Source organism: Tupaia chinensis, unplaced genomic scaffold (assembly GCF_000334495.1).
Source record: "Tupaia chinensis unplaced genomic scaffold, TupChi_1.0 Scaffold139207_1, whole genome shotgun sequence".
Classification (NCBI taxonomy): Eukaryota; Metazoa; Chordata; class Mammalia; order Scandentia; family Tupaiidae; genus Tupaia; species Tupaia belangeri.
Window position 1 is genome coordinate 55,598 of NW_006199097.1, and position 26,453 is coordinate 82,050.

The following is a 26,453-nucleotide window of genomic DNA, read 5'->3' on the forward strand; positions in this document are numbered from 1 at the left end:
TGTGAAGCGGAAGGCACAATCAGAGGAGAAAACTCCAGCAGGGAAGTATGCCTGATCTTGAAGCCTGGTAGGTGATATGAAATGAGATCAGCTTTGTAATGGGAGGATGCATAAAAAAGTCAAGTGAGGACGTAGACTTTGACACTGAGTATAAGAGGGGTTATTACAAGGCTTTTAACAAAGAAGTTTTCTTCTCTTTACTACATTTCAAAAAGATCACTATTTGTGAGGGGAAAAAGGGTAGAAGCAAAGAGGTCAATCAGAAGCTGTAACAAGAATGCAGGGAAAACATGATGTGCCCTCTAACTCTAGGAATTCCATGTCTTTTATCTCCTGGAAATCTCCATCACATTTTTATTTTTAAATTTGTCTGGAACTCCTATTAGTTGGATGTTGGATCTTTGGATTTGATTCTGTTCCTTAGTTTTTCTCTTAAAAGTTCTACCTGTCCTTTTTGGTTTTACCTCCAATTATTCCACTTGAAGTGCCTTTTATAAAATTTCAAAATTTCTTATTTTTTAAGCATTCATATTTTCTCCATAGCATCCTATTCTTGTATGGTGGATATACTGTCTTCACTCCCAAAATCCCAGGAGGAGAATGGAGAAGAAGGGATTGTCGCATGGCCATCTACTCTGGGGTGTAATTTCTCAATTTCCCTCTTACTGTCCCTCTGTCTCTTTCCAGTGAGCATGTGTGCCCTATTACAAAAACCTTAAGAAAAAGAATAAGCCAAAGAAAAGCAGACTTGGAAGTTTGTCCACTGACACTGTCTCACTTGACAAAGAATTAGTGGGATGAATTTGGCCTTTAAACATCAGAACTCTAAATGTTTTAATCTGGGACACCGCCTTTATGTTAGCAATTAGAGAACACAGAATATACCTTTTATATTTCTTTCTAAAAAAATCTCCCACCCTTGAGAGATAAATGTTTGGCTGTCAGTGTCTTGTGAACAAACGAAGAGGGAGAAAATTTTAGATGGAGGGTTGATATTTATAAACAAAATCTTAGTCTCATTTTTGCTGTGACTAGTATTTCTATGTCTAGAGCCTCTGTAAATGATCTTAATCTGACTCTTCTTTCACTGTGAACATAAATCAAGGCTATATAAGTGATAACTATTTTTGTTTGCATCGGAATTAATGAGGTCAAAAACGCTTCCCTAAGGGTTGGAAAGGTGGGGTAGCAGTACAATGTGACGTTCCGGAGGAATATCCTCATGGAAAGCTGCTGGTTCATGGCTAGAGACCTTCCTGGGTGTGCTGGGTATGTGTGTGCCCAAGATCCAGGCCGGCGGAGGCTAGCTGGTGTATCATTGGATTGCTGTCTCTCATTCATGGAAGAAATAAAGAAACTTAACACACACACACAAATAAAAAAACCTACCCCTATAGCAGAGTAGTTATATGCTGTGCACAGGGAGTTGAATCCCTCACAACAAACTGTGGTTTGAATCCCAGCCTCAGGAGCTTGAAAAACATACCAGGTTCATGTGTCTGCATGCCCCAAACCCTAAAAGATGAAGAGATGGAGGAAAAACGATTGCATTGTGACCATAACCCATTAAAGGGATGCTTTCTTTCTTTCTCTCTCTCTCTCATGTACCCTCTGGCAAATAAAAAAATAAGTAAAGAAAGAAGATAGGTCTCCCTAAAGAAGTGACATGTCTATAAGATCTGTACAGTAAGGAGTGATTAACATGATGAAAGGATGAGAAAGAGCATATTCTGACCCAGTATGTTCAAAGACTATTTCAGGAGCGAGTATAGAGTAAACGAGAAAAAGGCACATATTTGAAATTTTTTTTGTTTCATTTTCAAGTTTACTCATTTCTTCCATGAGAGAGACAGACAGCCTTCCAAACAGGGTCTTGATGCCACACCTATCTACCTCCTCAGCCATCCCTGGATCATGGCCACATGTGCTATGCTCAGCACACTCAGGAGGTCTCTAGATGCAAACTGCAACTTTCCCATCCAGGTCAGCCTCACAATGCTACATGTTACACTGTACCACCTGGCCCCTGCATTTAAGTTTCTGTTGTTGGAGATTGCTCCATTTTGGACTCAGTGTTACGACTGTAATGACTAACTGCTATAACAAATATACATAAATCAGAAATATTAATATATTAATGAAATGATTACTAAAAATAACCACCATTTTGAGCTTGTCATAGGTATACTTATTTTGATATTAATAGTCTCATCAATATAATTGCTACGCTCCATTGGCAAATTTATAACTTGAAACTCAAAATACAAATAATTCACCTAATATCTCACATTCACGTATGGTAGTGCTGTGACAAATTCAAGTCTTTGATTTTTACAGTGAAATTAATACTTTTTAGAAGGTTTTTTTTTTATGAGAGACACACACAGAGAGAGAGAGGGAGAGAGGGAGAGACAGGCACCTCAACAGGGTCCTCATGCCATGACCCACTCCCAGTCTCTGCCAGCTCAGCTCACGGGTTGGCGTGTAAGTGCCCGGTATACACAGGAAGGTCCTGGGACATAAACCAAGGGCCTTCCTGTCTGGGTCCAGTAGTATTATCACTGTGTTGCCTCTAGGATCTCCCTACTGCAATTCTTTTCTTTATAAAACTGGGAAATAAAATCATAGTTAAAAAATTAGTAAAATGATCTTTTAAAATTCTAGATTTGTAAACCTGATTTGCTTTACTTCATTTTTTAAACTCATTTAACGTATTTCATCATTTAGAATAACAAAATAAAAATATTTTATAGTTTTATCAACTGTACTAGGGAGAAATGTTCACCTGTTGAAATATCCATTTTGTAAGCCAAATAATAATGTGATTGAATGTATAAAAGAACATGAAATGAAAAAATTTTAAAAAAGATGAAAAAAGCAGAAGAGATGGAACCAACATTTAGCGTCACTGGACTCTCATGTAGTAGACTGTGGTTTCAGTCGCAGACCCAGTGGCTTAAACTCATGCCAGGCGCATGTGCGTGCATGCCCAAGATCCTGGGAGGAGAAAGGAGGAGGAGGGATTTCGGTGTGGCCATCCCCCCTGGCGGGGGGTGATTTCTCACTTTCTGTCTCTCTGTCTGGCAAGCACATGCGACGCCCTATAGCAAAAGCCTCTCAAAAAAAAAAAAAAAAAAAAAAAAAAAAAAAAAAAAAAAAAATAAAAAAAGAAAAAGAAAAAAAAGCTCCTTATAAATGGTAATACAGGGTCAGTATTATTGTTAGAATGTGACAGTATCACTTAACAGTACCATTTTCATATAGTATCATCCTAATTTTAAACTGATTCTTTATCATGAATAATTTATCATGATTTCAAAATCTTGTGTCAACCAAGCTAACATGTGAAACAAATATATTCTTGTGACCTTTGTTAATACATGAGCAAGGTGAAAACAACAAGGATTTTAAACTGGCCCAGTCACAGGCAGGAGTGAAGATGGCAGGGTATCTCCATGTGATAGAGGAGCCAGAGGAGAAGCCCCAGGTTCAGATCCTGGGTCAACCCGAACTTGCCAGGCTCACTGGGGTATACCTGATCCTGGCTGGCTGTAAGGATGCAGGGACCAGGCAGATTGCAGAGAAGTGAGGTACTGAACAGAGTGTCTATTTCTCTGTCTCTCTCATTCTTTAAATAAAGATGATTAGAATGGAGAAATTATAGACAGTTTTTTGCTCAGGATCTTAGGTGAAAAATAGTGCAAGGGAAGTACTTATCAGTCATACAAAGTCTAGTAGAATGCCAATCATACTGACAATTTTTAAAAATCGACTATAAAATTATATGTATTTATCTTGTACAACATAACATTTTGAGGTACATCGTAGGACGTTAAAGCTAGCTAATTAACAAATACATTACTTTATACAGTTACCATTTTTGTGGTGAGAACACTTCACATCCGCCCTCAGCATTTTTCAAAAATACAATCTGTCTGCATTAACTACTACATGCTGTGCAGTAGATCTCTTGACCTTGTTCTCTTATTTATTTTAAATATTTATCATTTGATCAACATCTTTCCAACCCGACCTCCCCTCTAACTACTCTGGATTCTGATCATCTCCATTCTACTCACTACTTACATGGAATCAGCTATTTTAGGTTTTACATAAGATGGAGGTGACATGATGTTTGTCTTTCTGTGCCTGACTTGTTGCATTCAACATAATGTCTCCCAAGCTCATGCATGTTATCACAAGTGACAGGATTTGGTTCTGTTTATGATACTTAGATTGATTTCATACCTTGGCAATTATAAATAGTGTTGTAATAAGCATGGGAGTGTAGGTATCTTCTGACATAGTGATTTCATTTCCTTTGGATATATACCAGTAGTGGAGTTGGTGGATCATATGCATATGGATGTTCAGTTTTCAACTTTTAAAGCAATCTCCTTACTATTTCCCACATAACTAATTTATGTTGCTACCAATATTGTGCAGAGGTTTCCCTTCCTCTACAATTTCAACAAGATAATACCTGTTATCTTTAGTCTTTTTTTTTTTTGGGGGGAGGTTTTTGCAATAGGGGGGGTGTGCTCGCCAGCAAGACAGAGAGAGACAGAGAGATAGAAAGTGAGAAATCACCCCCCAAAGGGGATGGACACGCCGCAATCCCTTCTCCTCCATTCTCCTCTCGGGATCTTGGGCACGCACGCACACGCACCCGGCGTGAGTTTAAGCCACCGGGTCCGGGATGTGAATCGCGGTCGACTACGTGGGAGTCCAGCAACATAGCCATTATGCTAACTGCTGGTCCCTTTAGTCTTTTTGATAATAGCTATTCTAACAGAGGTGAGGTGATATCTTGTGATTTCAATTTGCATTTGTCTGATAATTAGTGGTGTTGAGCATTTTGTCAAATACCTGTTACAATGCCAAATTTAAACCCAGTTATTTTCATTTGAAAAAGGCTTTTATGACCCTTATCAGTCTGTGGATGCTACTGAAGAGTCTAATGATTCTGCTCTTTTACTTTGCTTTGATAGAATTTTTAAATGTATGCCATTCTTTTTCTGGCCTTTAGGAATAAATTGAGATGAACTGGAAGAAAGAAGTAAAAAAAAAAAAATTAGTAGTAGTAGAACTCAGCTCAGTGAAAATGTTGATTAAATAAATACCTCATCAAAGTGAGAGTTAAAATGAAAAGCCTTTTAGGAACATAGAAGACTACACATGAGAATTATTAAAATGACTGGCATGTTGAGCCACCTCTTTGTTTTATTTTCTTCTACATGAAAGATGCCACAGTCTTTCATCTAAAGCAGGATTACCCAGTAATTCAGTGGTACAGCTAGAAATCAGAAGGAGCTAGTTTATTTAACTTTTATTAAAGCAAGAGTTTATTCTGGTGGTTCTTAAGGCTTTTTAATGATAAAGCCTCAGAAATTCAAAATAGAAACTTCATGGGGGAGATAACAAAACAGAAATGTTCGACAAGGGAAGTCACATTTTGAATTTCAGCTCTAGTGTGTGTGTGCGTGGGGAGGGTTTTACTTACCTCTATATGTGTGTGGTTGTGGGTGAGAGCTCACGAGTGTATAGAAGTTGTGTTGCTTTTAATATTTGGCATGGCCATGTAGAAGTTATTCTTTTTTTGCCACTGATTTACTAATCTACCACATAGACTCATTTTTAAATCATGATTCTTAATGAAACAGAATGTCTCTTACTTGTAATGCTTAGGTAGCAAAATGCCTGTTATTAGTGTGGCTGGGTATATTTTATTGCTGAACGTTCTCCCCTAAATCTGAGGCTCAGAAAATGTGCTCCATTTTACATAATTGTACTCCTGGAAATTACTGTTTCTGCCTGATGCAAGTTGAATGCTGCTGCTTAGAACATACGAGTTATTCTTTTGCTATAGATGGACAGACCATAGATGTGTGGAAAACAGGAGATGACGTGCAAAAACATAGTCAGTGGTGTAAACTCATTTTCCGAACTCAGTTTTTCCACCAATATTCAGGCCTTAGGCAACAGTCGAAAACAAATAGTTGTGTTATATACACAATTGCTGACTTGAACCATGTGTGTTTGGCATTGTTTTCCAGGAGACAGGGTGGGTGGGTTGTTTTGATTCACCTCCACTGTTTTGCAAGCTTCCCCTGTGACCCACACCATGTATTTGCAATTCAGCTTTACTGAAATAACAGCTGGAGCTTGTACAGCAAGGTTTTCCTTTGCCAAACTAACTGGGTTGTATGGGATTAAATCTATGACCCTGTCCTCATTAACCCAGTGCTCTATCCAACTAAGCTAACTTCTCTTGTTCACATTGGAGTGTGTGTGTGCTTTTTGCAACAGTGGACAAGTAAAAACAGAGTGTATAATATGATGGATATTGGGAGCAATTTCATTTTAAAATAATAGGAATTCTTATAGAAGCCAATATCAGCCCCTTAATTAATCACTATTAACTAAAGCATTCAACTAGACCCAAAGCCGTCACTGCTAGATTTAGTATTCGAAAACATAAAAGATGATGCTGTTAATGTTAGCAATGTTCTGAGGCCCATGGCTTAGAAATGGTGATCTGTAAGTAATCAGCAACTCCTTTCTCCTGGAAATGATGCATTATCAAGCCAGATACTGACTGCAGAGCACATAGCCCTCTGCTGTTGGTAACACTGATTCTTAAGTCTTTTGACTTACACTAAATTTATTTACTGATGAAAACTGTATTAGTCTATCTCAGGCTCATCATAGATTACTTTCATCATTTAAATCTATGTTTAATTAGTTCCCTTGTCTGCCATTCATCTCTGAAAGCCTGTCTGGTTTCTAAATTCTCTCATTGTATACATTATCAAATCATTTGGTGTTGACTTCATGTATTACCTAGGAAATAGCTTTAGGGATTGTTTCTTACTTTGATTTGCCATGGAAGCTGTTTCATGAGGTTCTTTTCTCCTCTGAAGGGTGGAATGATCAGAGACATGGGAAGTTGGAAAAAGACATGTGGTACTAATGTCATGTTGTTTATTGCTGAGTTCAAAATGAGCTCACAAAGCTCCACTAGGTTTGCAAAGCCCATAGCAGCACTCACAACTGCTTCCTCCCTCTTGGAGCTAGTAACACACATAGAGAATACTCACAGAGTACTTTCCTCCCTCTCAGAGCTCATAGTGTGCAGAGCTTAGGTGAGTTAAGTCAAGGCCATCACAGCTCACCAGGCTGAACCAAGGCCAAGCAGAGCAGGGCTAGCTAACTAAGTAGCACTAGCTGGCCAGATACTCCTTTCCCTTAAAGGAGTTACAGACAATAGTGGTTCATTGCCAAAACAAGCACATGTGTGTTACATTAAATTGCATAAAACAGCATAGTCATAATTATATATCTAGCACACAAGTGCAGTACAACTAATAGAAAAAGTTGTATAACCTGTGACCTTCAAATAGGAAATGAGTTAACCAGACTAAACCATCCTGCCTCCATTTGCAATACATAAGCATATAGCAATATGTAGATTTTTCTTAACTATACATTGGTAGACATCTTTACAGAGGGTGGTGTCATTTTGTGAAAGGTCTCATACCCAAAATATGGGCATTTTCATGCCATTTAGTATGTAAAACTATCACAACTTTGGGCAAAGTTTTATTTTTTTAACTTGTTGTGTAGTGTCAGTTTCTCAGATGATTAGAAGAGGTATATACTTTTGGTTTTCACTGAACCAAATTATACTAATGAAAAGCAATCTGATTCTATTTTCTTGGTAAAAAAAAAAGTTTGTGAATAGTAACCATAAACTCTCTATTTTTTTACAACATTATGAAAGACTTTTTGGTAGAAGTGAAGGTTTCTCTGATTATATAAAATCTTGCAATGTTTCCTCCTAAAAGAGGACTTGTCAAAGAATTACAATAATGTCTTTTCAATTCAGCTGTCATGTAAATTATCTTATTTATCAAGAGTTGCAGTTAAAATTTTAAAAGGCCTGGAAGTTCCATCTTCTCATTTTATAGGTGAGATTAGACAGGGAAAGAGATGAGACAGGGAAAGAGTTCAAGAAGCAATTTGATTATACCTAAGAAGATCTCAGATCTCTTTATTCAAGCAACATTTCATCTCTGAACATTTATGTGCTAGTATTTTTAAAGTAGAATTTATTCTAGCATTCATTGGCATACTTTGGCTAATTTGTCTAATACCTCTATTTTTCTAATAAGAAAGAAATATATATATCACCTCTATCTTTTTCATGACTGAAAGTGAGGAAGCCAGGTACTCTGTCGAAATGTGCCGATGTAAATATGAGTTAGCATCCTGCTGTAAACATTATCTCTCCGCCACTACAGACTCATGAGCTATGTATGCTCACAAACAAGCACTACGTTTAAAAGCTTTCTACATTTTCACAAACATTTTATAAATGCAAAATTGTGATTGATTCCTCTGTTGGAATGTAAGCAACATAAGCTCTTGCAACCATTTTTTAATATTTATTTCAGCATAGTTTCACTGGGTGAAAACTTTAAGCAAACTTGGAAAATATGTGGTTTGTGAAAGGATTTTTGAAATCTTTTTTTTTGGTGTAACTAGTTGATTGTAACTTGTTGTATAGTTAACACACACACTCACATACAAACACAACTTTGACCTGGTTCATGTGTTGGTCCAATTTTAGCAAGAAAACAAACATGTTATTCAAAACAGCTTTAAAAAACTGGGTATGAATTCATATTAGTGTTCTACACCAAGTACTAATGGAGAAAAATGAAGGAATAACTATTTTGGGGAGGTCCATGAATGCTTTAGTGAAGAAGTAGACCTTAAACAGCAGATGCCAAAAGATGAATGGAAATTCACCTGGTGGATAAGTAAAACTAGAGATTAGAAACTGAGGAACTGGAACAAGTTAAGTAATGAAGATGTGACTCTAAGGGGGTGTGAAGTTTAAAAAAGTCCAGACAGGTAGTATTAAAGGCTTGTGGAAGGAGGGTTTGGTTATAGCAGGTTAGACCTGAGTATGTGGAACCCAGATGGTAAACAATATTGTCCACCTTGCTATGAAAATGTACTTCTGATGTGTGTGTGTGTGTGTGTGTGTGTGTGTGTGGGTGGGTGCATGTTTGTGCATGCATAGGCACAGAACATGTGCATGTCTCTGGGTGCCATACTATTGGTAAAGCAAGTATACCTGAGACTTGTGCAGTCCCGCCTACTCCTTCCTCTAAAATAGCAATTAGCATGAAATCTTTAATGCCTCTGAAGTGATGGAGCTGAGAATGCTTCCCTTGGTAAATGAAGGAATGTGGAGGAATGTGGAGCTGTCTTTCATCAAGTGAAAATGAAGTCTCCTTCTCAACCTTGTACTATGCGCACAGGTTGAGGATAATTGCATACATTATTCATTTTAAAATCTGACTTTTGTTCAAAGCTAGCCTGGATTTTGCTGTTTTCTGTCTATATGGTGAGTAGTATAGAAGTGAGAAGAACTGGCAGACGAAGGTAGAAGATGTTATCAACCTGTCCAAGGAAATCCAAGGTTAAAAATTAACTCCTTGTCTTTACTAAAGACACTATCTAACAGGAAATATACTTGGAGCCTATAAATACATATTTTTGATTATTTTGAGAAAATAAAAGATGTTGAAGTATTTAATCAAGCTTAAATATTTTTAGTTAAGTTTAATAGTAACTTTTTTTCTCAAGTACACTAATACTGCAGTTTGTTGAACATGGAATTTGCAAAATTTGAGAGCTCTAAGAATATTCGTTGTTTGGTCTTCATTAAATTAAAACTCTTGTGAAATAGCATAGCTAGAGTCCCTTGTAGAGCCCCTTTAGTATCTTGTAAATGATGCAAATATGAATGAATTGGTGAGCAAAAATCCCACCAAATTTCACTGCTTGTTTTCAACATATTGTGATTTACAAATACCTCATGTTAGTTTTTTTTCTCATGTTAGTTTTAATGTAAACTTTTTGCAAAGTACTATTATCAATACTTAAAGCAACAACTCATTTTAAATTGCAAAAAATGTCAAACATAAATTGCTTTTCTATAATTATTACAATTTCCTCCAGTTTGGCAATCCTCCTTTAAGAAATAAATCTACATTTTTGTTTGTAACATTGCTTTTTCATCATTTAAAAATAGAGCAGATAAATTCAGCCTCTTATATTCTTTATTTTAGTAGACTTGATACTCTAACTATAAATTATGTTTGAGTACCACATTTCTCTTTAATTGCTATAGGGCATGTGCATTCACAAGTGAGAGAGGGAGAGACAGATAGGGCGAGAGGAAGAAAATACTCCCCATTGTGATGTGGTCACAACACAATCCCACCTTCTTCATTTCTCCTTCTTGTGAGGATTTGGGACATGCATGAAAATACACCCCCATGTTTGACAAGCATCCAGGACTAGAATTCAAACATGATCAGCTGTGTGTAAACTAGCTCCCTTAATCATTAGGCCACAACATCAACCCAAAGCACCACTATTTTTACATTCGGTGTTGAGAGGATGCCAGAAATGTGTAGACCAGTCTTTTTTATCTTTATATAAAGCCCAAGACAAACAGAAATCACATTCACTAAAACAAACAAACAAAAAATTAAGAAAGTGATGATTTCTCTAAGTGGGCAAAGAAGGGAAACATGGATAAGCCATTGATAGGTAGAAGGATCCAGAAGCAATCTGTCATCAACCATGAACAAAACTGAGATCATCAGCAAGTGCTTAAGCTTAGAAGTCATAGTCCTGAGTGCATGTAAAAGACAGATCATGGCAGATCACCTCTAAGGCTAGCCAGGGTTCTCTGAACATCAGAAAGTTTACTGGCCACCATGGCAGAGAAATTAATGTTGCTTATTTATTTCCCATAGCTTCTTTTGTCTGCAGATATGTTCAATGTTGATTGAAGAATGTCAGAAATATAGGTGTTCTAAACATGTCAGCATTCCAGGCTGCCAGGACCAGTTCTTATCTACTTTCCTATTTCTCTTCAACACTTCTGTATTCCCCATCCCAGTCAAACGAGGAGCCTTTTCCCAAAACAGTTCAGTAACTGATGTGTGCCAGCCCCTCCCTCTTCCTGATTTGTCCAAACCCTCCACTTTCTTCTAGCTCAAGTCTAACCTCATGCATTTGTTTAGGACAATGTCTTTCTCCCAAATTACAGTTGGTCTTAGAAACATTAAAATGATAGTGGAGGGCCAGCAGTTAGGTGGTGGTTAAGGACACTAGATCCCACATGGTCAACTACATGGTTTGAGTCTCAGACCCAACAGCTTGAAAAACATGCTGGGTGTGTGTGCATGCATACCCAAAATCCTGAGAGGAGAATGGAGGACAAGAAAAGCACACCTTGGGAGTGCTTTCTTATGTTCCCGCTCACTCTTTCTCTGTCTCTCTCTGGCTAGCGCATGCACCTTATAGCAAGTTAAAAAAAAAAAAAGAAGTAAAATTTGTCTTATTGTTGTTTGCTATTTTCATTACCATAATTACTAAAATACAAAATTGCATTTAAGTATTGTGTTGCTGAATATTTTGTGGTGAATGAAATAAGTTTTGAAGTAAATGTCTTGTCCTTTATTAAATTTAAATCCTTGAAAATCCAATAGAATTGGTTTACTCACTCTATTGCCACTGTAATTCCTCTGAGGGAAATGGCAGTCTCATATCTATAGTGAACAAACTATTGCATTTATAATACTGCAGAGATAAAATATAGAAAACTTTAAGGACCAGTGGACTCATTATGTCAAAATAGTTCCACTTCTAGGCAGACATAAAACATAAAAAAGTAAAAGTTATTTCCAATGTTATTTACTTTATTGTCTCAGGAGGTACAGGAACATCAAATTATACTAAATAGTATTTCAATATATTTATTTTGCTCTAAACATGTCAGCATTCCAGGCTGCCAGGACCAGTTCTTATCTACTTTCCTATTTCTCTTCAACACTTCTGTATTCCCCATCCCAGTCAAACGAGGAGCCTTTTCCCAAAACAGTTCAGTAACTGATGTGTGCCAGCCCCTCCCTCTTCCTGATTTGTCCAAACCCTCCACTTTCTTCTAGCTCAAGTCTAACCTCATGCATTTGTTTAGGACAATGTCTTTCTCCCAAATTACAGTTGGTCTTAGAAACATTAAAATGATAGTGGAGGGCCAGCAGTTAGGTGGTGGTTAAGGACACTAGATCCCACATGGTCAACTACATGGTTTGAGTCTCAGACCCAACAGCTTGAAAAACATGCTGGGTGTGTGTGCATGCATACCCAAAATCCTGAGAGGAGAATGGAGGACAAGAAAAGCACACCTTGGGAGTGCTTTCTTATGTTCCCGCTCACTCTTTCTCTGTCTCTCTCTGGCTAGCGCATGCACCTTATAGCAAGTTAAAAAAAAAAAAAGAAGTAAAATTTGTCTTATTGTTGTTTGCTATTTTCATTACCATAATTACTAAAATACAAAATTGCATTTAAGTATTGTGTTGCTGAATATTTTGTGGTGAATGAAATAAGTTTTGAAGTAAATGTCTTGTCCTTTATTAAATTTAAATCCTTGAAAATCCAATAGAATTGGTTTACTCACTCTATTGCCACTGTAATTCCTCTGAGGGAAATGGCAGTCTCATATCTATAGTGAACAAACTATTGCATTTATAATACTGCAGAGATAAAATATAGAAAACTTTAAGGACCAGTGGACTCATTATGTCAAAATAGTTCCACTTCTAGGCAGACATAAAACATAAAAAAGTAAAAGTTATTTCCAATGTTATTTACTTTATTGTCTCAGGAGGTACAGGAACATCAAATTATACTAAATAGTATTTCAATATATTTATTTTGCCTGTGTTTTCTTTTTAAATGTCTATTTCTACCTATTATAAGGTACTTTTAAAGTATTTTTCTCTTAATCTTTTTTTCTGTTATCATGTGTTTATTTAGATAATTTTATATAGTATTTAGGAATTTCAGAACAGAATTTTTTTTGTTTTTTAAGTTAGAGCATTGGCATGATTTAAAGAATCAAAACCTTGCATATATCCCATAGTGTGTGTGTGTGTGTGTGTGTGTGTGTGTGTGTGTGTAAAAGTAGAAGAACCAAAACATGCTGCATTGGGAGACCTGGGATCCCTTATTTGCCATCCATTTTAGATCCCACTTCTAAACTATATGCTTCAATACTGAGGCAGGTGGAAGACAGTTTGAAAGCTATTAAGATACCTAAAAATTCTATATACCTAACTATGGTAGTTTGATTTTTCATTGTATCGCCTACATAAATATTTCTGCTAGAGATGGCTCAGTTGTTCTTCCAAATTATATTTATGTAATTTTTTTCTATAATTATTTTATTTTATTTATTCATTCATTTATTTTTTTTTAAATTTGACCAGAGAGAGATAGAGAGTGAGAGTGAGAGAGAGAGAAAGTGAGAAAGCAAGCCACCAGATTCAGGACTTGAACCCCGGTTGACCATGTGGGAGTGTCCAGCGCCTTAACCACCATGCCACCTGCTGGTTCCATATATTTATATAATTTATATATTTCCACATATCAAATTGTACATAGTTGTAACAAAACGTGAATGAAAGTTAAGTCATCTTTCTTAATTTGCTTGAGGAGTAATTATAAAATGGAATGGCTGGTCCTGTGGTAATTGTTAATTATGACACAATTTCTCTGCAATAAAACTCTCAGCTAAATAAGTAATATATGACATTTTCATGAGTTAGTTTAGCAGTTTGGTTAAAATATAAAATGTGTCATGTCTGTCTTGGTTATACATTTATTAATGCCATATGGTTGATCATCTGTGTAACCGTCTCCCTAACTGGTTTAGATAGCTGAAAATAAAAACACATTTGCTTTAAAACTAATAGAGAAAATAAATATTTCCCATGGTAAACATAAGTGTGACCAATTATCTAACACTACAAAACCTACCTTTTCTGTTTTCTTTTAAGCCAAGAGGTAGTCTATTTAATTCTGAGGAATTATTTATTGAAAGAGAAAAAGGCTTTACATTATGATATCTAAGGACTGAAAAGTTTTCAAGATTATCTTGCCCAACCTTCTCCTTTTACAGATAGGAAAGGTCACTCTGTTGCTAAAAATTCAATATTCCTTCTAGGGTAAGTGGTTTGAGGTATGACTGATACCTCTCTGATGGCCATTGCACCTCAGGGCTTTAGATTTAATATGGTATCTCAAAAACAGAAGTGTTGATTATGTAATAAGTAAAGCATATTGCAATATAATTGCTCTGCATGGGTTGTGAGAGCTCATAAAGAATGACTTTGTAAAACGGATGTCATAATTATGCTCATGAAGCAATATGAATTTACAGTTGTGAGTGACTGATTATTTTCTTTCTAAATAATACTAAAGACATAGTAAGAAAAAAATTCTCAAGGTCTTCACATTCATCTGAATAGTATCTGTATCTATATATAGCTATAAATGGGGGCATCTTTCAAAAAGTCATGGAAAACGTCTATTATGAAAAAACCGGGTATGGATTTTAAATGTTTTTGCACCAAAATAAACTGATATTTTCATTCCATTTTCTATGAAATTCTGAAGTTCCCACCCCTAATGTCTATTTTGCTATCTATCTGTCTATGAAAGTTTGTATACAGCCTTCCAAACAAGTTAAGTAGCATAATTCTTCATTGACTAAAAGTGTTCTAAAAAGCAGTGCCTAAAAATACTTTTGCTGATACGTAATTAGCTATTTTATATACTGAACACTGTTCTCTTATAATTTGTCAATGAAGACAAATCTTTTTATTTGAGTTAGATAAACACTTAGGCCTCGTGGCTATGAATATGTTTGCCTTCTATAATTTATATATAATATGGCTAAGATTGGATTCCTTCACACTCGCTTCTAAGGAAAAGTTGAGAAGATCTCTGTTGAACCAGTCATTCTCTCTTGTGTTCAAAACTTAAGATGGCACAAAAGATTTTATACCCCAAGCACATGTACTGTCACTTAACTTACCATGATAGCATTAGCTCAATAAAATAAAGAAGGTTACTAGTCGTCGTCACATTGTCTCTTCAGGACTTTACTTGGACCTTTCCAACAGGTGAGCTGGTCAGAGCTAATTTTAATATGGAGGCAATTCTTCTGTGTCTCTTTTATCCCCACTTGACTGATTTCATAGGACTATTAAAGCACCACATTGGAATAAGAGTAATGATTCAGAAAAGTGCAAGAAGCATATTCAAAGACGTTCTTGCTTGCACAATGTAATGTAATGATTTGTTGGTTCTGTTTTTGAATTCCTTTGTGGTCCACATCCTAGTCAAAAGCCTGCATCTACCACATTACTAAACGGGTAGATGCAGGCCTGGGACTTGAACGGTGGTTGATCATGTTGGAGTTCAGCATTCTTAATCACTGTGCCACCTGCCGGCCCCAGAATTATAACTTCTTTCTTTAATATATCCCAGAAATATAATGATTTTGATGAAAATCTCTTTTATTATTTTTTTGAGAGGTTTTTGCTAGAGGGCACGTGCATTCGCCAGACAGACAGAGAGAGACATAGAGACAGAAAGCGAGAAATCACCCCCCAGGGGGGATGGTCATGCCGCAATCCCTTCTCCTCCATTCTCCTCTTGGGATCTTGGGCATGCACGCACACATGCCCGGTGTGAGTTTTAAACTACCAGGTCCAGGATGCGAACCATGGTCGACTACGTGGGAGTCCAGCGACAAAGCCATTATGCTAACTGCTGGTTCCCGATGAAAATCTCCTCTAAAATACTATTATATTTTTCCTTAAAACTTAAAAAAAGGAAAAATAGAAGCATATCTGGTTTATAATACCTTGCCTGTCTAAAGAAGAAAAAGTAAAGAGCAGTTCTTTTGAGGTCAGAAAATATATTTTAATTCAAAGACTTTTTTTTTTTGAGAGGTTTTTGCTATATAGGGTGCATGCGCTCACCAGAAAGACAGAGAGAGACAGAGAGATAGAAAGCAAGAAATCACCTCCCAGGGGGGATGGCCACACTGCAATCCCTTCTCCTCCATTCTCCTCTCAGGATCTTGGGCATGCACGCACACGCGCCCATTGTGAGTATAAGCCACAAGGTCCGGGACTCTAACTGTGGTCGAATACATGGGAGTCCAACAATGTAGTCATTACCTAATGTGCTGGTCCCTAATTTAAAGATTTTTTCTAACAATAAATGGAATTATTAAAAAGAATCCCAGTGGAATTGGACTTGCTTTTTAAGTAGCTATGAGGTAATACAAGTGGGATTTGTTTTTTGTTTTTTTGTTTGTTTGTTTGTTTTTTGTATTTTGGATAAAGTTTTCAGAACAAATAAAAGCTACCGTGAACAAAATAAAATCCACCTCAAGGAACGAGCAGTTAGCATAATGGCTATATCGCTGGACTCCCATGTAGTCGACTGCGTTTCACGTCCCGGACCCGGTGGCTTAAAACTCACGCTGGGCGCGTGTGTGTGCGTGCCCAAAATCCCGAGATGAGAATGGAGGAGAAGGGATTGCAGTGTGACCATCCCCCCTGGGGGGGGTGATTTCTTGCTTTCTGTCTCTACGTCTCTGTCTATCTGGCGAGCACACGCGCCCTATAGCGAAAAATCTCTCAAAAAACAAAAAACCTTCCAGCTGCTTAATTGAGCAGGTCAAGACTCTTCTCTGGGACAGTGAGGTCATTTGTGAGTTTTGTGAATTGTCTCTATTACCAAATGATAGATCACATATACTCCCTTATACATGCTCTTCTCCTCTGAGTCTTCTTAATATTGGTTGATGACATGAAATATAAACACTGCAGAAACCAAGAAGAGCCTCTGATCTGAACTGTCTCTCTCCACTGTTGGATTGATAGCAGGGAATCTGTCACACATAGCACAACCATTGTGACAACCCACAGGACTTCCCTCCCAGACTGCAACCTGATGTTTCTAAGTTTCGTAGAGCACATAGTCCTAACCAGGTAGTTACATAATAGATGTGGCTTAATAAGTAAACATTGACTAACTGGTAACTATCTCTGTTTGTGTCCTTGGACATCTCTCCATTTCCCAGCTTCCTAGACTATTGACTATAAAATTAGTTTTTAATGTACTTTTATCTTCTACACCAGGTTTAATTGCTTCTGATTGCCAAAATTCTAGTATGATATATATCAACTCACTGTTTTTTCTTGCATTAGAAAATAGAGGCTAAAAATATTTGTCTGTGCCCAAAATCCATGAGTGAATGAAAACATTTAGGATATTTTAATGTGTATATATATAATATATTATATATGTGTATACATAATATATAGTATGTATAATATATATTATATTATATTACATTATATAACATAAATACATTAAAATATATTATGTATAACATATATACTATGTACAAAGTATATATGTTATATATAATATATTATATATGTACAGCACATATATATGTGTATATACAGACACACATAAACATATACACATATGTATGACACATATATATGAGATTTTGAGATTTTAGTGCCTTACTTGTTAACTGGATGTATATATTATATCGTACATAATGTGTTACATAAAACATAAAATATGAAATGTATTATATGTATTAAATATAGTGAATGAACTGAAAAGAATGAACATCTCCACGAGATAAGCTTTAGCTTAACAGTTATCACATAAGTATTCATACAGGCAGGGGTTGACAAACTTTTTTCTGTAAGGATATTGATAAAGGTATCTTAGGCTTGCCAGCCCATACATTCTGAATCATAGTTAGTTGACTCTGCTGATATAGCCCAAAAGCATATATAAATGTGTTAGCGTGACTGTGTTACAATTTTATTTAGCAAAGGGGTAAGTGGCTTGAACTTGTCTTAAAAGCCATAATTTATCATTCTTGTTCAAAGTCATGTGGACAAGCCTGAAAATATTCACACTGTAATAAACTATGTATATTGTGGTTGTGTCTTCATTATCAAAGCAAATGATGTCTAGAAACATAACTAGCCTCTTAGGTGTTGATATTATTATCCTCCCCCTGGATAAAATCAAGAAATGCTAGCACGAGTGTCAATGCAAGTCATTCAGCATTATTCTGAAGTCTAATAGAGCAAATTTTATTAAGTCACAATGTCCGAGAGTATGATCTAGACCATGCAGTATCTCTCAGCTGAGTGTGGCTACTTAAATTTAAAAATAAATTAATTAAAATTAATAAAATTTACAATTCAGTTTCTTATTTATATAAAATATATTTCAAGTGCTCAAAAGCTACACGTGTCTAGTAGTTACCATATTGGATAACATAGAAAATGTGTTTTCCTTATTCTCAAAAGTGCTACTAAACAGCATTGAAACTTGATCAAAACATAACCAACCATTAAAGACATTTACTAAAAGGCAAAAATCATGATAGCAGAAATAAAAATAAAATGTTCCACATGGAAATAAATTAGAAACTTTTAGAATTTATGATTATTACCTTTAAATATTTCAAAGATTTAACATGGTTTACCATTTAACTCTATTTAGTATAATATTATTATGACAGAATTTTCCTAGAGACTTGTGTAATGTTCTTGTATATTCAAAGAGAAACCCCAGCTCAGGGATTAAGATGTAAAGGCCATCTGTTGGAACTACTTGACCTAATTGGTAAAGGTCACCAAATGGCTTTACTAAGCTTGACTACTCAGAATATATTAACTAAATTCAAGAAAATTTTATTTTAAATATATGAACTTGCAAGCACCTCAAATGTTTTCCTGTAAGCCATTCCTGTATATGTAGCAGAACCATCTTATTTTGTTACTCTCCTACTGTCTACTCATTCCCAGGCCAATACAATGCACTTTTTTAAAATTTTTATTTGCATAATGAAGGGTCTGAAGAATCTTGGCTCAAGATACATTTTGGCTTTTAGAAGGCTTTTATTCTTTCACAAGTTCTCATTACTAAAACATTTCAGAAATTTCAGAAGAATATTGAAATTGTAAAGGAGACTATATTGGACAGGTTTTAATTTAGTCAAAGAAAATAGCTTTGAATCAATTATCCACAGTTTTAAACATATAATCAGGATTTTGACAATATTTAGATGTTGAATTGCCAAGCAATTAGCAACCAAGAGATTTGATTAGACATCCATATTAATAAACACCTGTCATAATAGCATCACAGATGTTCTAGAAACATAGCTAACACAAAATCTATATTTAAAAATTGTGGTCATATTCCTCTACAGTGTGGTACCAAAATTAAAATTCATAATTTATATCCTATTTGTCTTACTAAAATTCAATTGCTGAAATTATTTCTCTCAATATACAAATTCTTTTTCCTTTCTTAAAAAATTTAAATGACTAAAAGGTTTTCATTGATATCAAAACCTATATTGCAAACATTTAAAATGATTAGTTAAAAGTGCATTAACAAAATACTGGTGTGCAGAATGTACATATAAATAAAACATATATACATGTATGCTACATAATTTAAGATCTTCAGTTTAAAATTTGTAATAGTTCAGATCCTGTAAATGTAATTTTAATTGATAAATATGTAGTACATACATTTATAATTTTTGCTTTTGTTTTCCTAGTTTATTTATTTTTTTTATGCATTCAATCACTATATATTATTACAGCTTACAAAATGAAATTTCCCAGCATGAATACATTGTATATTAATCCAGTTAAAGATATTATCATATGTGTTATCATCAAAAGGTAATTTTCTATTTTGTATCCCTTAAATATTTTGCTTCTTTTCTGATTTACAGTTTTTGACAGAAGCCATGTTTGTTGAATGCTTGATTCAGTTAATATAATGGTTAATATAATGTGCTAAACTATCTAAGCTAGTATATTCTCTAGGAGCATATTCATGAAAATAATATAGATAAGTAGAATATGCAAAGAAACATTGATTATGTAAAATAAATAAGAACATATATAAAAACCAAACAGTGCCTATCTATAGTCGAGCTGAAGAGGATATTTCATTGTTTAAGTAAGCATTTTTTTCTCAACACAACTGCAAATATGGAAAATTTCCCATACAAATAAATATATATGATATTTATACAAATGTTGATTTAAGAACATGTTCTGGTTAACACTATCAGATTATTGAAATATTTGTCTGACATAATGTACATATCAATAACATACATATATATCTATAGGCATTTGAAGTACACAGTAAAATTCCACATACGCTGACTTGTTGAACTCCAGAAATCATTCATGCAATGGTCAAGATGACCATTAGCATGCCCATTTTAAAGATGAGAAAACTGCAACTTAAGCAGTGACTGCTTGTAAGTGGAGATTGTTCTGAGTTCGAAACGCAAGGTTGTGACAAGTTAGCATGGACGTCTATGTTCTTGAGGTTGGCAGCACAGACTCTGGCAGGGGCAGAAAGTGGTTATTAAATTAGTAATGGAAAAATCCAGAGAATGATCAAAATAAGCTAAGCAACTGAATGAGAAAAGTTATGGATGGTAAACGAGCATGATCATAGCCTGCCATTTAGAAGAAAAATAGGGAGGCAAAGATTAATGGCACAAAGAAATGTGGTATTATCTGTTGAAGATATTTTGTAGTTTTATCAACTGTACTAGAGAGAATGTTCACCTGTTGAAATATCCATTTTGTAAGCCAGATAATAATGTGATTGAATGTATAAAAGAAAATGAAATAAAAAAAGAAAGTATTCTTAAGAACAAACTAACACAGACACAAAAAAAACCAAAACAAAAAACCAAAACAAAACAACAACAACAACAAAAAACATAGCCTGAAAGTTATCTGTAGGAAGGGAATACAGAATTTCCTCTGTCTGTGTGTGTGTGTGTGTGTGTGTGTGTGTGTGTGTGTGTGTGTACACATACAGAAGACCAGAATTTTACTCAGTTTAAAGGAATAGCTACTAGTTAATACAGTAAATCCAACACACACATAAAAACTTAATCCATATAAACCCCAATGTAGAAATATGCAATCAGAAAGTAGATAGCTATTAGTCATGATGTTTGTAGAAATTATTTCCACAGTTCAGAGAACCCAGACTAATTGGCCATCAAGTTCTATAATTGTATAGTTAAAAGGCATTTGTGATTATAAGGTATCATGATTCATGGGCACTCTGGTTATCCATTTTTCATTCACTTGTCTAATTTTCTTTGGATTTATCTTATCATATTATTATATAAGGTTTATAGTACTTGCTGAAAGAAGAATTTGTTTCTTTGGATACTATGATGCAGATGTTCACAATTCCAAATGAATTTTAACATGGAAAAGTTACACAGTTTTGCTATCCCATTCTATTTGTTATATGCCTTCTTCTATCAAACCAAACCTGATGCAGATGTAATTTTTCCTTCTACTAATATTCTCCCACATTTCAAGCAAATGTTTATCATAGTACTCAGTTTTATTTTCATCTTATCACTATTATCATTTGAGACTATCTTATCATTTACTTACTTACATATTTATTTGCTGTTTTAACCTTATTGTCTTAGGTTTGAAGCTTCATGGATAAAAATGCCTAAGAAAAATCCTAGTCTATGGTAAAAATGCACAATAAATAAATTTAATGAAAAAATTAATGAACAAATAGATGACTGAGTGAACTCCTTTCCTACTTTTACATCATAAAGCTTAAGATCTAAAATGTGACAGTTTTGTGATAGGGTATGCACACTCACCGGAGAGAGAGAGAAAGTGACAAAGCACTCCCCAGGGGGATTGCCATGCTGTGATCCCCTGTCCTCCATTCTCCTTTTGGAATTGTGTACACACACACACATATCCAGCATGATTTTCAAGCCACTAGGTCTGTGACTTAAACCAGGTAATCAGCCATGTGAGAATCTAACCAACTTTAATCACCATGCCACTGGAGTGGCCAGCCCCCAGAAGACAGTCTTTATCCAAATGGTGTTTCCATTTAGGTATCATTTTTATCCTGTCATTCTGTGTAAAGAGCAGGGACATGTCTTATACTTGCTTCTATGCATCATATTGCCTAGCAAAATGCCACATACATAAAAGATAATCAATAGGGAACCAGCAGTTAGCATAATGGCTATGTTGTTGGATTCCAACGTAGTCGACTGCAGTTCGAGTCCCGGACCCGGTGGCTTAAACTCACGCTGGGTGCGTGTGCGTGCGTGCCAAATATCCCGAGAGGAGAATGGAGGAGAAGGGATTGCGGTGTGGCCATCCCCCCTGGGGGTGATTTCTCGCTTTCTGTCTCTCTGTCTCTCTCTGTCTGTCTGGTAAGCACATGCGCCCTATAGCAAAAACCTCTCCAAAAAAAGAAAAAAGAAAACAAAAAGACAATCAATAATTGTTTGTTAAATATATGAGTTCATTAAAACTCCTCATGGAAGTAAAATTGCTTTTCCTGAAGAGTCATAGTAACCTAGAACCTTTCATGAGTAAATATAGAAGAAAGTAGGACTGTGTGAATTTTTTTGCTCAAAGAGAAGAGAGGAACCTGGCAACTTGGGGTAGCATAAACATACAGTAAGAATCAGCATCACCAGGTTTTATTGACCCTTGCTCTGCCCATTTCATACTGTGAACATGATCAACCCACTGACTTGCACAAGCATCAGGGCAAAGGTCTCCTCAATGTTCATAGAAATACATATTATACAAACTATGCATGCAGATTTCAACATTTTTATAGCACAATAAAGTCATACTTTAATTTCATTTTTCCATGAACTTTTGAAAATTCTTTTACTTTTCTTTATAATTGGGGCTAATAATCTCTGCTAGTCTTACACTCCAGGGTTGCTAGGTATATCAAAAATTCAGTAATCTGTAGGAGAGTGTATTTTAGTTTTTAAATGCCATATAATTAAAATTTATTGTTATGGGTAACATTAAAACTTCTATGAAACCAACTGTCAGCAATCCACATGTAAGATAACAATCGTTTCCAATTTTAACTACAAGGGAGTAGAGGGAAAAATAGAAGAGGAAGGAAAGAGATAAATGATAGAAAAACAAGGGAGAAAAATACAGAGAAGATAAAATATACAGGGTGAGATTTCAGGGGGAGGAAAACAGCCAAGAGGGAAGCAGATGAAAAGGTGGTAGAACCAGCAAGAGAGATCATAATTGTATCTTGCAGGGATTTCAGCGTGGCACAGGTAGGCCAAGATCTCTAACTTGGGGCTTCTTCCATTTCAAAACAGTAGACTAACTGAGGTAGGGATGAGGTAGGATTATGTATTTCTATCCAATACAAGATCAGCCAAGAAGAAAGTGTCATTCTATGGGAATGAATAAGTCCAAATGTCACACAGAGTGCCAAGTACCTATTCATTGTTAAAACAGTGACTACAGAAAAATATATGTTCAGGCTTACTAAGAATCTCTTCTTAAGTGATCAGTATAAAATCTAGTTTCCAAGAGACATGCCTAGTAGGAAGCCACCTTCTGGTAGTGGAGTAGGGCTTTGAGAATCTCAGTATGATCAGCAGTGCAGGTGACTTAACTGCCACTTACATACTGTCTAATTTGGCACAGCTGAAACCTCTGCAATTCCACCAAGCCTGGTCTGGCATACTTTCCCCACAGTTAGTTATCATGCTCATGGCATAATAATGTGAACATAACCTTTGCAAAGAAAATTAAATCATTAATCTCACTTTGGTGATCCTTGGGAGCCATGTGAGTGTGTAGAAACCAACATCCTATAAAGAATGCCCAAGCCCAGCTCTCAAAAGACAGAGCAGAATCTATAACTCCCAGCCCTTCAAATATTTGCATGTTTTTAGACATACTAGCTATCTTTTAAAATAAGTTGCTTTATTTGTTCCTCTTTCCGTTCATTATTATTATTATTACTACTATTATCATTAGTGTTTTCTGGTTTTGAGTTTGAATTATTCTTTCACCTTTAGTTCTTTGCTAGTCTAAAAATCCCCTAATAATAATTCCTATTGTCTTTACTATAGCATCAGCCCTCAATGGAATAAATTGAGTTTTAGTTGTTCTTAAACTTGCATAATGCTTCCTTCTCTAAATAAAATCTAAAATAAGAACAATACAAACCTGTTCTTATGATCATTCATCGCTTCTATTTGAAAGTAATTTAGGAAGGAAGGAGGAGGATATATTGTAGGTGATCATTACATGTTAAAGGTACATGCACATTAAACATTTTGGAATAAAAAGCATTTTAGAATAATCACTTATTGTGGAATGTTAGTTATTCAAAGATGATTACCCATTGTGAATTTGACCTTTATTTTATCCTTAAAAAAAAAAGAATACCTTTTTATTATTTCTATTGCTTCTCTTACATGCCTTTTAATAATATTTTGCTTGGTGATATTTAATAGAGCCAACAATGCAAAATAAAAGTTAAAACCAGGTGTATTTGTAACTCGACTGAAGGAATTGATTAATTCATCTCTAGAAAAGCATATATTTGAAAAAAAAACTGTGATATATAAGCCCATGGCTAGTCTCTTTACTATTCTCCCTACACTCAGATACTCTGGAAAAATCAAGCACGAATCTGCTCTGACCATGCCTCTAACAAACTTATAATCTTGTTCAAGGGCCAAGACATGTATACACATAAAGCTAATGTAGAAAGAAGTAAAAATATCAAGAGAGGTACAAGAAAGATCATAGCAATGTTCAGAGGAGGAAAAGATTTATTTTCTGCTTTTAGAAAGACCTTCTGGAAAAGATAACATTTGAGCTCTGCTTTTCATTGTGAATCTCAAAAATGGGCCATAAAATGTTCTCATGAAGAGTGAGGAATATTGGAAGTATATTTATATTTTTGTCTAAAACAAAAGAATTGGATTTTTACCAGGATTAAATATAAATGACATTAACATTTTCGTTTAGTGTATATCCAAGACAACACAACTCTGTAGTCTGAAAGGGTTGTTTGCGGTGTCTCGTTTAATAGCTCTCAACATTATCAAATTAAAATGTGTCTAGTTAACTGATTGATAAATTTCACTACCTAGTTTTAACTGAGCTAACTCTCCTTAAATGGGACCCATTGTTTTCAAATTTTTAGAAAAAAGCCGATGGAATAAGGATAATTAAATGGGAAGTTTAAAGGTCCAGAAGATGTCAGAGTTGACAATTCACTTATTCCTAGGAGGAGAGGTTGACCAGCTACTTTACAAAATAAAATCAATGATGATATAATCAAAACTGACAATAACTAAGCCAATAAAGATAGCTTTCAAGAAAATTACTGGAAATATGGATTTTCATGCTCCAATGCTCATTTTGAATTCATTCTAAGAGAATATTGTGTTTTGAAGTTGTCTTAAATGGCATTATCATTAGCAAGATATTTAAAATGTTTTTTTATCCTTACCTGATTCCTTTAAAATGTACATTTCTGTATATGTTTTTTGATATATGTAATTTTTAGCACAATTAATACACATATAACTTATAAATAAATATACATATATAGAGGATGAGGTAAATCACCTCTCATTTCACTCTATGCTGGACACCACAGGCTGAGTAATGGCCCTAAAGCTATGTGTTTGGCTAAAACTATGAATGCTTTGCTGTTTAAAGTACCAAAAAGTTCATGTGAAGAGAGGATACCTTTGGGATGCCAGATCCTGTCATAATCATATTAGCCTTGAAATTTATCCCTAAAACAGTCACCATCTTAATGATTTCAACCTTTTGGGAAAAATGTCATTTTTTCCCATTGAGGGAAAAACTTTATTTAAATCCGGAGTGTAAGCCACCGAGATGAATTCTACGAACTTCATCCAGAATCCTGCAACGGAGTTTGTATTTTATTCAGCATAAACTTCCTCTCACAAGGCTGTTGGTTTTCTCATGTTCTATTCTTTTCTTTCTAACTAATCTTACGTAACTGGAGACCTAGTGTTTCAAGTTTCAAGTGCTGGAGTTTGGGGAGGAGTTCTAAACAAGGCAGAAAGGCAGCTATCTCAATTCATTTGGACACACTGCAACACCCTCACTGAGATTTTCAAGAGAATTTGGGGAAACTTGGAGACTGATTTTTAGGAGAGAACTGACAGACCTTGAATGATGCAGAGCTCTAGTGGCAGAGGGCAGAGGAGATCCATGGCCAGTATATACTGATACCAGGACCCAAAGCACATTGCTGGAGCAGCAGCAGACCATCCACCCCTTCCAACAAACAACAAAGAAAGTCTGGAAAGAAAAAAAGAAAGGCATATGTGATTGAATGTATGAAAGCAATTGAAATAAAAAATGAAAAAGAAGGAAGGGAGGGAGGGGGAAAAGGAGGGAAGAAAAAAATCTAAGCCTAGCTTATATTCCTCAGGGTTTTTTTCTTTCTTTTTTTAATTTTACATTTTTCCACAAACATTTTCTTTACATAGCAAAAAATTTTAGCTCATAATCCATAATTCTTGACAGTTTACAAAGAACTTTCAAAATTTCAAAATACTGAATTTTAAAGATAATGTTCAAAAT

General features: G+C 35.3%; 1 protein-coding gene across 1 annotated transcript in view; it reads left to right on the plus strand.

The window, feature by feature from the left end:
- The window catches only part of LOC102477836 (catenin alpha-3-like), a 139,668-nt gene that overhangs the window by 34,871 nt on the left and 78,344 nt on the right, over positions 1–26,453 (plus strand). The window lies entirely within an intron of this gene.